Raw genomic sequence first — 12,573 nt, 5'->3', positions numbered from 1 at the left:
TATTCCACTGGTCTCACCCCTTCAGGAGCAAGAGAGAACGAAGACAACTAAAGACACAAGGGAAAGATTAGTCCAAAGAACCAATGGACCACATCTACCACGGCCTCCAGCAGACTGACTCCAGTACAACTAGATGGTGCCCAGCTACCACCACTGACTGCTCTGACAAAGATCACAATAGAGGGTCCCGGACAGAGCTAACTCAAAAAGAAAGACCAGACTTGCTGGCCTGACAAAGACTGGAGAAATGCTGAGAGTATGGCCCCCAGACACCCTATCAGCTCAGTAATGAGGCCACTCCTGAGGTTCACCCTTCAGCCAAAGATTGGACAGACCCATAAAACAAAACGAGACTAAAGGGGCACAGTAGCCCAGGGGCAAGGACTAGAAGGCAGGAGGGGGCAGGAAAGCTGGCAATAGGGAACCAAGGTAGAGAAGGGAGAGTGTTGACATGTCATGGGGTTGTTAACCAACGTCACAGAACAATGTGTATACTAACTGTTTAATGAGAAACTAGTTTGTTCTGTAAACCTTCATCTAAAGCACAATTTAAAAAAAGATTTAAAAAATTATATATATACATATATATGTTCAAGCTCTCACAACCGCTAATTAGTAGGACCAAGAATTGAAATTGTGTCTGATTGAAACATTGATATTTTTAAAAGGGAAGAGGACAAGAGACCAAGAAAATCTCAAATTTTATGGCCAGAGAAGGAGACTGAGCAAGACCAGGAAGAGCCAAGAAATGAGGGAGCAGAGAATTTCCAGAAAGACCGAGAAATGGCGACCGGACTTGGCAATTTCAAGGTAATAAACAGATGACCTCTGAAAGAATAGCTTTAAATGAGTGCCGCACTGCAGGAACAAAACTTGAGTACTGCAGGAGCCAAACTTGAGTAGACTGTGAGGGCAACACTAAAAATAAACAAAATCAAAAAGAAGGCAAATGAGAGATAAGAAAGTTGTGACAATAGGGAAGCTGCTCTGAGGCGAAGAACACGGCAATGGTTTTCAGGTTTCTAAAGATGGGAAAGATTATCAGTTGTTGTTGAGCTGACCCTGACATGGTGATCCCATGCGTGTCAGAGCAGAACTGAGCTCCACCGGGTTTTCTTTTTAGGTTATTTTTTTTTATAATTTATTTTTGTTGTTGTTCAGAATATATACAGCAGAACACACACCAATTCAAGAATTTCTACACATACAATTCAGTGACACTGATTATATTCTCATGTTCCTTTTTCAGACTGTTCCTCCCTCATTAACATAAGCTCATTGTCCCCTAAGTTTCCCATCTAATCTTTCAAGTTGCTGTTGTCAGTTTAATTTCATATATCTAGATCTTAAAAGAGCACTCTGCTCAGGACAGATACTCTTTACTAGTTAAGCTAAACTATTGTTTGGTTTTAAGAAGACTTCAGGGGATATTTTTGGTTTAAGGGTTTTCAACAGCTGATTTTTTTGGAAGTGGACTGCCAGGCCTTTCTTCTGAGGTGCCTCTGGGTGGACTTGCACTGCCAACCTGTTGGTTAACAGTTGATCACATTAACCCTTAGGGCATGTTTATATGCTCAGAAGAAGGAGGTAATACAAACATGCTGAAAATATAGGAGAAGGGTTGGATAATTGAAGGGAACAAGGTCACTGAAAAGAGATTGGGATTTAGAGCCCAGGGAGAAGAATGCACTCTCAGCAGGAAGAGACATAGTTTTTCCTTTGAGACAGAAGATAGGGACAGAGAAGGAGAAAAGAACTCATGTGGACATAGAGAAGTTATGAAGTTACAAAACTGAGATGATTCACCTACAAACCACATACTTGCTCCTCTGTGAAGCAAGAGACAAGGTCACATGATGCAAGTGAGGTGGATGGAGGTATGCAGGAATGAGGGCTTGGGATAGCTGCAACGGAGGAAAGGAAGCTGACCAGGAGCCCACGGTCGTATTGCTAGGCCTCATGGAGCACACCACTAAAACTGGAGATAGAAAAGTTGGGGTGAAAAAATAAATTTAAAGAAAGTTGGGGCTAACAAGCAGTTATAGCTCCCATTTTTAACCTATCATTGCTGAGCAAACAGTTAACATGCTCAGCTGCTAACCAAAACGTTGGAGATTCAAGTTCACCCAGTGGGATCTCAGAAGAAAGGCCTGGCAATCTACTTCTGAAAAATCAGCCACTGAAACCCCTAAGGGGCACAATTCTACTCTGACACACATGGAGTCATCATGAAGCCTAGTGGACTCAAAGGCAACTGGTATACTGAGGTACGTGCTGAGCACTTTACATAAGATTTTCCCTTTTTCTTTGGTCCTCTACAATTTTAACCGTGATGTGTCTAAGTGTGACTTTCTTTTCATTGTTCCTGCTTGTTAACTGTTTTACTTCCCAGATACAATGCTTCGTGGCTTTCAGTAATTATAAAAAGCACAGTTGTAAGTGCTCTGAACAGTGCTTTTCCCTGTTCTAGTCTCTCCTTCTGGAACTTCTTGTAGATATAAATTGTACCTTCTCAGGCTATCTTTCATGCCTCTTACCTCCTCTTTCATATTTCATCATTTTTCTCTCAGATTGATCTTCCAGTTACCAGTTCATTCATTAATTGTACTTTACTCTGTTTTCTAAACTGTTGGCAAAGTTTTAATTTCTGTTTGTAGATTTTTTCATTTAATAAATTCTGGTGAATAAATCTTTCTGTTCTTTTTTTGACAGACCATCTTTCATGGTTTGAGTCCTTATTTTAATTAAATAATTTTAAATATACATATAGTCTTCATAAGATAATATTAGTATATGAAATTCTTGATGGTCTAATTCAGCTATTTCTGTTTGTTATCTCATTTCATTGTGGATTCTTTCCTCATCTGTTTTTAAATTTTCAATTATAAGCTCATCATCAGCAGTGCTTGAGGGAGAGAGTCCTATGTAGCCTGATTTGAGGACATCACCCCCAGAGTGTTTTATATTTACTTCTTCCTGGCATCCCAGGAGTACTACCATTACTTAATGTAATTTTAATGTTAATTTCCCAAACTATCCAAATATTATAAATTCAAACTCCACACCCAAGCGAAGGCAAGCTCATAGTTATAAATTTCTGGGCAAGAATTTTTTTTTTTTTTTCCACCAGAGATTGGACCAAGACAGACAAGCCACATTACTTGGATCTTCTTCTAGACACAGTTGCCCTAAGGCGCAGGTCTTCGAGGGTCTACCCATCAAGAACATGTAGGCAGGACATAGAGAAAAGACAGGAAGGAAAAAAAAATTTTTTTTTTAAAAACCTCCAAAACATAATGAGCCTACAAACTAAATTTCCAAAACACATAAATCAATCTAATGGCAAGAAAGACAGGCAATAAAATCAAAAGTTGGACCATGAACTAAATCCAGGTGAAATTATTTTCATGGAAGCTTTTAATAAAGCTCTTCAAGCATGTTCAAAGAGATAAATTAAAGCACTGCCTCCATTTTAAAAAAGTGTCTTTAAATTATGGGAAGTATGCAGTAGTGAAACAAGAACATAAAAAATGAGTATTAATGTTGGACATGAAATATGTAATTAGATGAGATTTGAAAACAGCATTCAAGAATTCACCTAGAGAGGCAGGGCCAAGATGGCGGAATAGCCAGATGCTTCCGGTGATCCCTCTTACAACAAAGACCTGAAAAAATCAAGTGAAATGATTATATTTATGACAAGCTAGGAGTCCTGAACATCAAAGGCAAAGTTAGAAAACAGACTAAGTGGCAGCGAGAGGGTGAGACCATTCAGAAGCAGAGAGGAGTTGCTGGACCTGAATCGCTGGGATCCCTCAGGCACCGTTCCCAACAGTGGCTATGGCAGGCTGGTGGAGGCGTTCGGCTGCAGTTTCCTCAGGGAGAAGCAGCCAGCCACACAGCCTACCCACAACTGTGGAACCAGAGAAGAACGGTGCTCTCGGCAAAATCTAAGTACTTACATATATTTTACTGTGACCCCCGCCCCCAAGCCGACTTCAGTGGCTGTGGATTTACCTGGGCCTGAAATAGGCCCATTCGAGCACTCTAAGCTATGCTCCTGGATATGGAGAAGGAATAAATTCACAACGGGGGAAAAGATAACTTGCCAGCTCCACTAACCTGGGGAGCTCAGGACAGAAGCAACTCTTGTCCAGGCATAAATGGTCCATGCAATTTGAATAACTTTCCCCACTGCCTGGACCTGTGTGGGCCTATTCCAGAAAAATAAGCCCTTGCTGGCAGACTGTGACTGTTTAAGCTGTGCAGTGGAGAGGTAGATGTTTCATATTTGACGTGGCTGTGCCTATTAAACAGGGTCTTCACCTACCCAAATCAGGGGCCTAAGGACTAGTGGCTCCATTCAGGTCATCCAGCCCCCATGACAGGGGTCCAAGGGTACCTCCCAGTCCTTACAACCAAAAGCACTGGGTGCCCATGGTCCATCTGCAGAACCCAACCACCTGCACGCTTTAGGAAAGAGGGACGTGCTTTCTCCAGAGACACTCGGGGGATGGTTCTCAGCGCCCTGCCTTCTTCAGAGCGTAACCCTCTGCTGCAACCAGATACTGGTACTATATCAAACACCCCTGCCCCTCTAAGACTGTAGGACAGAGCCTGTACCACACACTTGATGATCAGCTACCTGGACACCTGAGCTGAATACGCACAAGAAAAGTGGATGGACTCATAAGAACATATACCTGATAACAGCTCTAGCCATCTGGTGACAGGACATCAGAGCCCCAAAGGTGAAAATAATCAAGCTAGCTCACTCAAGCAACCCATTTAGGCATATCAAAACAAAACAAAACAAGAAACTAGGATACGGTAAGCAAACATAAAATAAATTAATACAGTAACTTATAGGTGGCTCCGAGACAACAGTCAATATCAAACCACATAAAGAAACAGACCATGATCACTTCAACAAACTCTCAAAACAGAGAATCAAAGAATCTTCTGGATGGAGGTGTCTTCCTGGAGTTACGGGATGCAGAATTGAAAAGATTAGTATACAGAACTCTTCAAGACATCAGGAAGGAGACCAGGCAATATGCAGAACAGGCCAAGCAACACATATATAAAACAGTTGAAGAAATTAAAAGAACATAATAAAAAATTTAATAAGCTGCAAGAATCCATAGAGAGACACCAATCAGAAATTCAGAAGATTAACAATAAAATTACAGAATTAGACAACTCAATAGAAAGTCAGAGGAGCAGAAATGAGCAAGTGGAAGGCAGACCATGAAGATAAAGCACTTGGCACCAATATATTTGAGGAAAAACCAGATAAAATCATTTTAAAAAATGAAGAAGCCTTAATAATCATGTGGGATTCTATCAAGAGAAATAACCTACCAGTGATTGGAGTACCAGAAGAGGGAGGGATAACAGAAAATACAGAGAAAATTGTTGAAGATTTGTTGGCAGAAAACTTCCCTGATACATTGTGAAAGATGAGAAGATATCAATCCAAGATGCTCAGTGAACTCCACATAAGGTAGCTTTTAAAAGAAAGTCACCAAGACATAGCATAATCAAACTTGCCAAAAACAAAGATAAAGAGAGAATTTTAAGAGCAGCTAGGGATAAACGAAAAGTTACCTACAAAGGAGAGTCAATAGGAATAAGCTCAGACTACTCGGCAGAAACCATGCAGGCAAGAAGGCAATGGGGTGACTTATATAAGGCATTGAGGGGAAAAAATTGCCAGCCAGGACTCATATATCCAGCAAAACTGTCTCTCAAATACGAAGGTGAAATTAGGACAGTTCCAGATAAACAGAAGTTTAGAGATTTCGTAAAAACCAAACCAAAACTACAAGACATACTAAAGGGAGTTCTTTGGTTAGAAAATTAATAATATCAGGTATCAACCCAAGATGAGAACACAGGACAGAGCAATCAGATGTTAACCCAGACAGGGAAACCACAAAAATAAATCAAGATTAAAACAAAATGCTCAAAACAGGGAAACAGAAATGTCATTGTGTAAAAGAAGGCCACATAAAATAATAAAGAGGAATTAAGAAATGCAGTCATAGATCTTTCATATGGAGAGGAAGACAAAGCAATATAAAGAAATAAAAGTTAGGTTTAAACTTAGAAAAACAAGAGTAACTATTACGGTACCCACAAAGGAGACCAACTATCCTACTCGTCAAAATGAAATACAAGAAAAAAATAGAGACTTAGCAGAAATGAAATCAACAACAATGAATAAGAGGAAAACACAATATATAAACTACTCAGCACAAAAAATTAAGTGGGAAAAAGAAACTGTCAACAACACACAAAAAAAGACATCAAAATGACAGCACTAAACTCATACCTATCCATAATTACGCTGAATGTCAATGGACTAAATGCGCTGATAAAGAGACAAAGAGTGGCAGAATGGATTAAAAAACACGATCCATCTATATGCTGCCTACAAGAGACACACCTTAGACTGAGAGACACAAATAAACTAAAACTCAAAGGATGGAAAAAAATATATCAAGCAAACAACAATCTAAAAAAAGCAGAAGTGGCAATATTAATTTCTGACAAAATAGACTTCAAAGTTAAATCCACCACAAAGGATAAGGAAGGACACTATGTATTGATTAAAGAGTCAATATACCAGGAGGATATAACCGTATTAAATATTTACACACCCAATGACAGGGCTTCAAGATACATGAAACAAACTCTAACAGCATTGAAAAGTGAGATAGCTCCACAATTATAGTACGAGACTTCAACACACCACTTTTGGTGAAGGACATGACATCCAGAAAGAAGCTCAATAAAGACACACAAAAGATCTAAATGCAACAATAAACCAACTCAACCTTATAGACATATACAGGACACTCCACCCAACAGCAGCCAAGTATACTTTCTTTCTTTTCTAGTGCACATGGAACATTCTCTAGAATAGACCACATATTAGGTCATAAAGCAAGCCTTAGCAGAATCCAAAACATCGAAATATTACAAAGCATCTACTCTGAACATAAGGCCATAAAAGTAGAAATCAACAACAGGAAAAAGAAATCAAACACTTGGAAACCGAACAATACATGGCTCACAAAAGACTACGTTATAGAAGACATTAAGGATCGGATAAAGAAATTCATAGAGTCCAATGAGAATGAACATACTTCCTATCAGAACCTTTGGGACACAGTGAAAGCGGTGCTCAGAGGTCAATTTATTTCAGTAAATGCACACATAAAAAAGAAGAGACAAAATCAAAGAATTATTCCTACCACTTGAACAAATAGAAAGAAAGCAACAAACGAAACCTTCAGGCACTACCCAAAAAACCCAGTGCCCTTGAGTCAATTCCGCACTAGAAGAAAGGAAATAATAAAAATTAAAAAATTTAGAGCAGAACTAAAAGAAATAGAAAACAGAAAAACCACTGAAAGAGTTAACAAGACCAAAAGCTGGTTCTTTGAAAAAATTAACAGAATTGATAAACCACTGACCAAACTGACAGAAGAAAAACAGGAGAGGAAGCAAATAACCCAAATAAGAAATGAGATGGGTGATATTACAACAGACACAACTGAAATTAAAAGAATCATATCAGATTACTATGAAAAATCGTACTCTAACAAATTTGAAAACCTAGAAGAAATGGATAATTTCCTAGAAACACGCTACCTACCTAAACTAACACAAACAGAGGTAGAACAACTAAATAGACGCATAACAAAAGATGAAATTGAAAAGGTAACTTAAAAACTCCCCTCCCAAAAAAACTCTGGCCCAGACAGCTTCACTGCAGAGTTCTACCAAACTTTCAGAGAAGCATTAACACCACTACTATTAAAGGTATTTCAGAGCATAGAAAAGGGCGGAATACTACCAAACTCACTCTATGAAGCCAGCATATCCCAGATACCAAAACCAGGTCAAGACACCACAAAAAAGGAAAATTACAGTTTTTTGTTTTTTGTTTTTTTTTATATCCCTTATGAACTTAGACGCAAAAATCCTCAACGAAATTCTACCCAAAGGGATTCAACAAAATATCAAAAGAATAATTCACCATGACCAAGTGGGTTTCATACCAGGTATGCAGGGATGGTTGAACATTAGAAAAACAATCAAATTAATCAATCATATAAATAAAACAAAAGACAAGAACCACATGATTTTATCAACTGATGCAGAAAAGGCATTTGACAAAGTTCAACACCCATTCATGATAAAAACTTTCAGCAAAATAGGAATAGAAGGAAAATTCCTCAACATAGTAAAGGGCATTTATACAAAGCCAACAGCCAACATCATCCTAAATGGAGAGAGTCTGAAAGCCTTCCCCTTGAGATTGGGAACAAGACAAGGAGGCCCTTTATCGCCACCCTTATTGAACATTGTGCTGGAGGTCCTAGCCAGAGCGATTAGGCTAGATAAAGAAAAAAAGTGCATCCAGATTGGGAAGGAAGAAGTAAAAGTATCTCTATTTGCAGATGACAGGATTTTATACACAGAAAACCCTAAAAAATCCTCCAGAAAACTACCGAAACTAATAGAAGAGTTCAGCAGAGCATCAGGATACAAGATAAACATACCAAAATCAGTTGGATTCCTCTACACCAACAAAAAGATCATTGAAGAGGAAATCACCAAATCAATACCATTTACAGGAGCCCCCAAGAAGATAAAATATTTAGGAATAAATCTTACCAGAGACGTAAAAGATCTATACAAAGAAAACTACAAGAGACTACTGCAAGAAAACAAAAGAGACCTACGTAAGTGGAAAAACATACCTTGCTCATGGATAGGAAGACTTAACATTATAAAAATGTCTACTCTACCAAAAGCGATGTGGAGATTTAATGCAATTTCAATCCAAATTCCAATGACATTTTTTAATGAGATGGAGAAACAAATCACCAACTTCATATGGAAGAGAAAGAGGCCCCAGATAAGTAAAGCATTACTGAAAAAGAAGAACGAAGTGGGAGGCCTCACTCTACCTGACTGTAGAGCCTATTATACCACCACAGTAGTCAAAGCAGCCTGGTACTGGTACGACAACAGATACATAGACCAATGGAACAGAATTGAGAATCCAGACATAAATCCATCCACATATGAGCAGCTGATATTTGACAAAGGCCCCAAAACAGTTAAATGGGGAAAAGACAGACTTTTTAACAAATGGTGCTGGCATAACTGGATATCTATCTGCAAACAAATGAAACAAGACTCATATCTCACACCATACACAAAAAACTAACTCAAAATGGATCAAAGACCTAAATATAAAATCTAAAACGATAAAGATCATGGAAGAAAAAATAGGGACAATGCTAGGAGCCCTAATACATGGCATAAACAGTATACAAAACATTACTAACAATGCAGAAGAAAAACTAGATAACTGGGAGCTCCTAAAAATCAAACACCTATGCTCATCCAAAGACTTCATCAAAAGAATGAAAAAGATTACCTACTGACTGGGAAAAAGTTTTTAGCTGTGACATTTCTGATCAGTACCTGATCTCTAAAATCTATATGATACTGCAAAAACTCAACTACAAAAAGACAAATAACCCAATTAAATAACGGGCAAAGATAAGAACAGGCACTTCACTAAAGAAGACATTCAGGTAGCTAACAGGAAATGCTACAGGTAGCTAATAAGGAAATGCTCAGGATCCTTAGCCGTTAGAGAAATGCAAATCAAAACTACAATGAGATTGTATCTCACTCCAACAAGGCTGGCATTAATCCAAAAAACACAAAATAATAAATGTTTGAGACGTTGTGGAGAGACTGGAACACTTCTACACTGCTGGCAGGAATGTAAAATGGTACAGCCACTTTGGAAATCGATTTGGCGCTTCCTTAAAAAGCTCGAAAGAGAACTACCATAGGGTCCAGCAATCCCACTCCTTGGAATATATCCTAGAGAAATAAGAGCCTTTACAGGAACATATATATGCACACCCACATTCCCTACAGCACTTTTTACAACAGCAAAAAGATGGAAGCAACCAAGGTGCCCATCAATGGATGAATGGATAAATTATGGTACATTCTCACAATGGAATATTATGCATCAATAAAGAACGGTGATGAGTCTGTGAAACATTTCATAACATGGAGGAATCTGGAAGGCATTATGCTGAGTGAAATTAGTCAGCTGCAAAAGGACAAATATTGTATAAGACCACTATTATAAGAACTCCAGAAATAGTTTATACAGAGAAGAAAATATTCTTTGATGGTTACGAGGAGGGGAGGGAGGGAGAGAGGTATTCCCTAATTAGATAGTAGATAAGAACTACTTTAGGTGAAGGGAAAGACAACACACAATACAGGAGAGGTCAGCACAACTGGAGTAAACCAAAAGCAAAGAAGTTTTTTGGATAAACTGAATGCTTTGAAGGCCAGCATAGCAGGGGCGGGGGGTTTGGGGACCATGGTTTCAAAGGACATCTAAGTCAATTGTCATAATAAAATCTATTAAGAAAACATTCTCCATCCAACTTTGGAGAGTGGCATCTGGGGCGTTAAAGGCTAGCAAGAGGCAATCTAAGATGCATCAATTGGTCTCAACCCATCTGGAGCAAAGGAGAATGAAGAACACCAAGGAGATGAGGTAATTATGAGCCCAAGAGACAGAAAAGGCCACATAAACCAGAGACTACATCAGCCTGAGACCACAACAACTAGATGGTGCCCAGATACACCCGATGACTGCCCTGACAGGGAATACAACAGAGAAACCCTGATGGAGCAGGAGAGCAGTTGGATGCAGACCCCAAATTCTCGTAAAAAGACCAGACTTAATGGTCTGACTGAGACTAGAAGGACCCCAGTTGTCATGGCCCCCAGACCTTCTGTTAGCCCACAACAGAAACGATTCCCAAAGCCAACTCTTCAGACAGGGATTGGACTGGACAACGGGATGGAAAAAGATGCCAGTGAAGAATGAGTTTCTTGGATCAAGTAGACACTTGAGACTATGTTGGCATCTCCTATCTGGAGGGGAGATGAGAGGGCAGAGGGGGTCAGAAGCTGGCAGAATGGACAGGAAAAGAGAAGAGTGGAGGGAAGGAGTGTGCTGTGTCATTAGGGGGAGAGCAATTAGGAGTGTATAGCAAGGTATACATGAAGTTTTGTATGAGAGACTGACTTGATTTGTAAACTTTCAGTTAAAGCACAATAAAAATTAAAAAAAAAAAAAAGAATTCACCTAGAGTTGAGCAAAAAGAAAAAAAAACATGAAAAAGAAATTAGGGGTTAATGGAGACAGACTGAGAGGCTCCAAAATATATCTAACTGGAGGGCCAAAATGGAAGAAATAAGAAAAGCAGTATTTGGAGAAATAGCAGAAATTTTCCAGAAGTGAAGAAAGGCATGGGTCCTCAGAAAGGGAGTGAACCAAGCTGGAAAAAAGACATATTCAGACCTAGACATACCATAGTGAAACTTAAGAACACTAAAGATAAAATTATAGAAGTGTCAATGAGAAAATCAGCATATCTTTAAAGGAAAAACAATTAGATAACAAACTTCTTATCAATAATAATAGAGATAACAAGAAAAGTAACTGTCAACATAAAATTGTATGCCCAACCAAATTACTGTTAATGATTGAAAGCAAAATAAAAACACTTTGAACAGGCAAAGAATAAAAGAGTTTATGAGCAACTGACTGATTCAAAGAATTAGTAAAGGATATACAGGACACCCTGGTGGCGTAGTGGGTAAGTGCTACGGCTGCTAACCAAAAGGTTGGCAGTTCCAATCTGCCAGGCGCTCCTTGGAAACTCTATGGAGCAGTTCTGCTCCGTCCTATAGGGTCGCTATGAGTCGGAATCGACTCGACGGCACTGGGTTTGGTTTGGTTTTGGCTTTATACATCAGCAAGAAAAAAACCCAAACCAGAGGGAAAGCATGGGGTAGAAAAAACAATAGCAAGTCCCCAAAACGATAAACTATGTTGACACACTGAGTTAAGGTTAAAGGTAAACAAAAAATCTAATACTTTGCATTAAAAAAAAAAAAGAAATTGGACGAAATGATGTTTGAGACTTCAAATACTTCACACTTACCAAAAAACTTGTGTGTGGGGTGTGGGTGGATAGAAGAAACAATTTTAGTAATTGTTGAAGTTGGGCGATAGATACATAAGAGTTCATTATGCTATTCTCTCTGTTCTTACTGTGTGTCTGCAAATTTCCACAAGAATGAAGGTTTTCTTTTGGAAAACTAAAACTCTATATAACTATATCAGCATGTAAGTGTTTCACAATTGATCTCTATTCCCCTGGAGCAATAGAAGAAGAAGACCCAGGAACTGGAGAAGGAAATGGTCTGCAGTCTACTTGCCTTCATGAACTATTACCTCCCTTGCCATGAGGCCAGAAGAAATGGTTGAGCTCGGCTACCATTACTGACCATTTTGAGCAGGGACCCAATAGATGGATCCTGATTGAAAGGAGATAAAAATTGGAATAGAACGTCAAATGCTTATGGAAACCAGACTTACTGAACCTATTGTTCTAAAACAATCTTTAAGCTTTGAAACAAAACTGTTTCATGAAGTCA

General features: G+C 38.8%; 1 protein-coding gene across 5 annotated transcripts in view; it reads right to left on the bottom strand.

The window, feature by feature from the left end:
• NEK5 (NIMA related kinase 5) overlaps positions 1 to 12,573 on the bottom strand; it is a 167,343-nt gene that overhangs the window by 1,595 nt on the left and 153,175 nt on the right. The gene's annotated exons all lie outside the window — the stretch shown is intronic.

This window comes from Elephas maximus, chromosome 14 (assembly GCF_024166365.1).
Source record: "Elephas maximus indicus isolate mEleMax1 chromosome 14, mEleMax1 primary haplotype, whole genome shotgun sequence".
NCBI classification, from domain to species: domain Eukaryota; kingdom Metazoa; phylum Chordata; class Mammalia; order Proboscidea; family Elephantidae; genus Elephas; species Elephas maximus.
The sequence above is the reverse complement of the archived record's forward strand: the minus strand, read 5'-3'. Positions and strand labels throughout refer to the sequence as shown.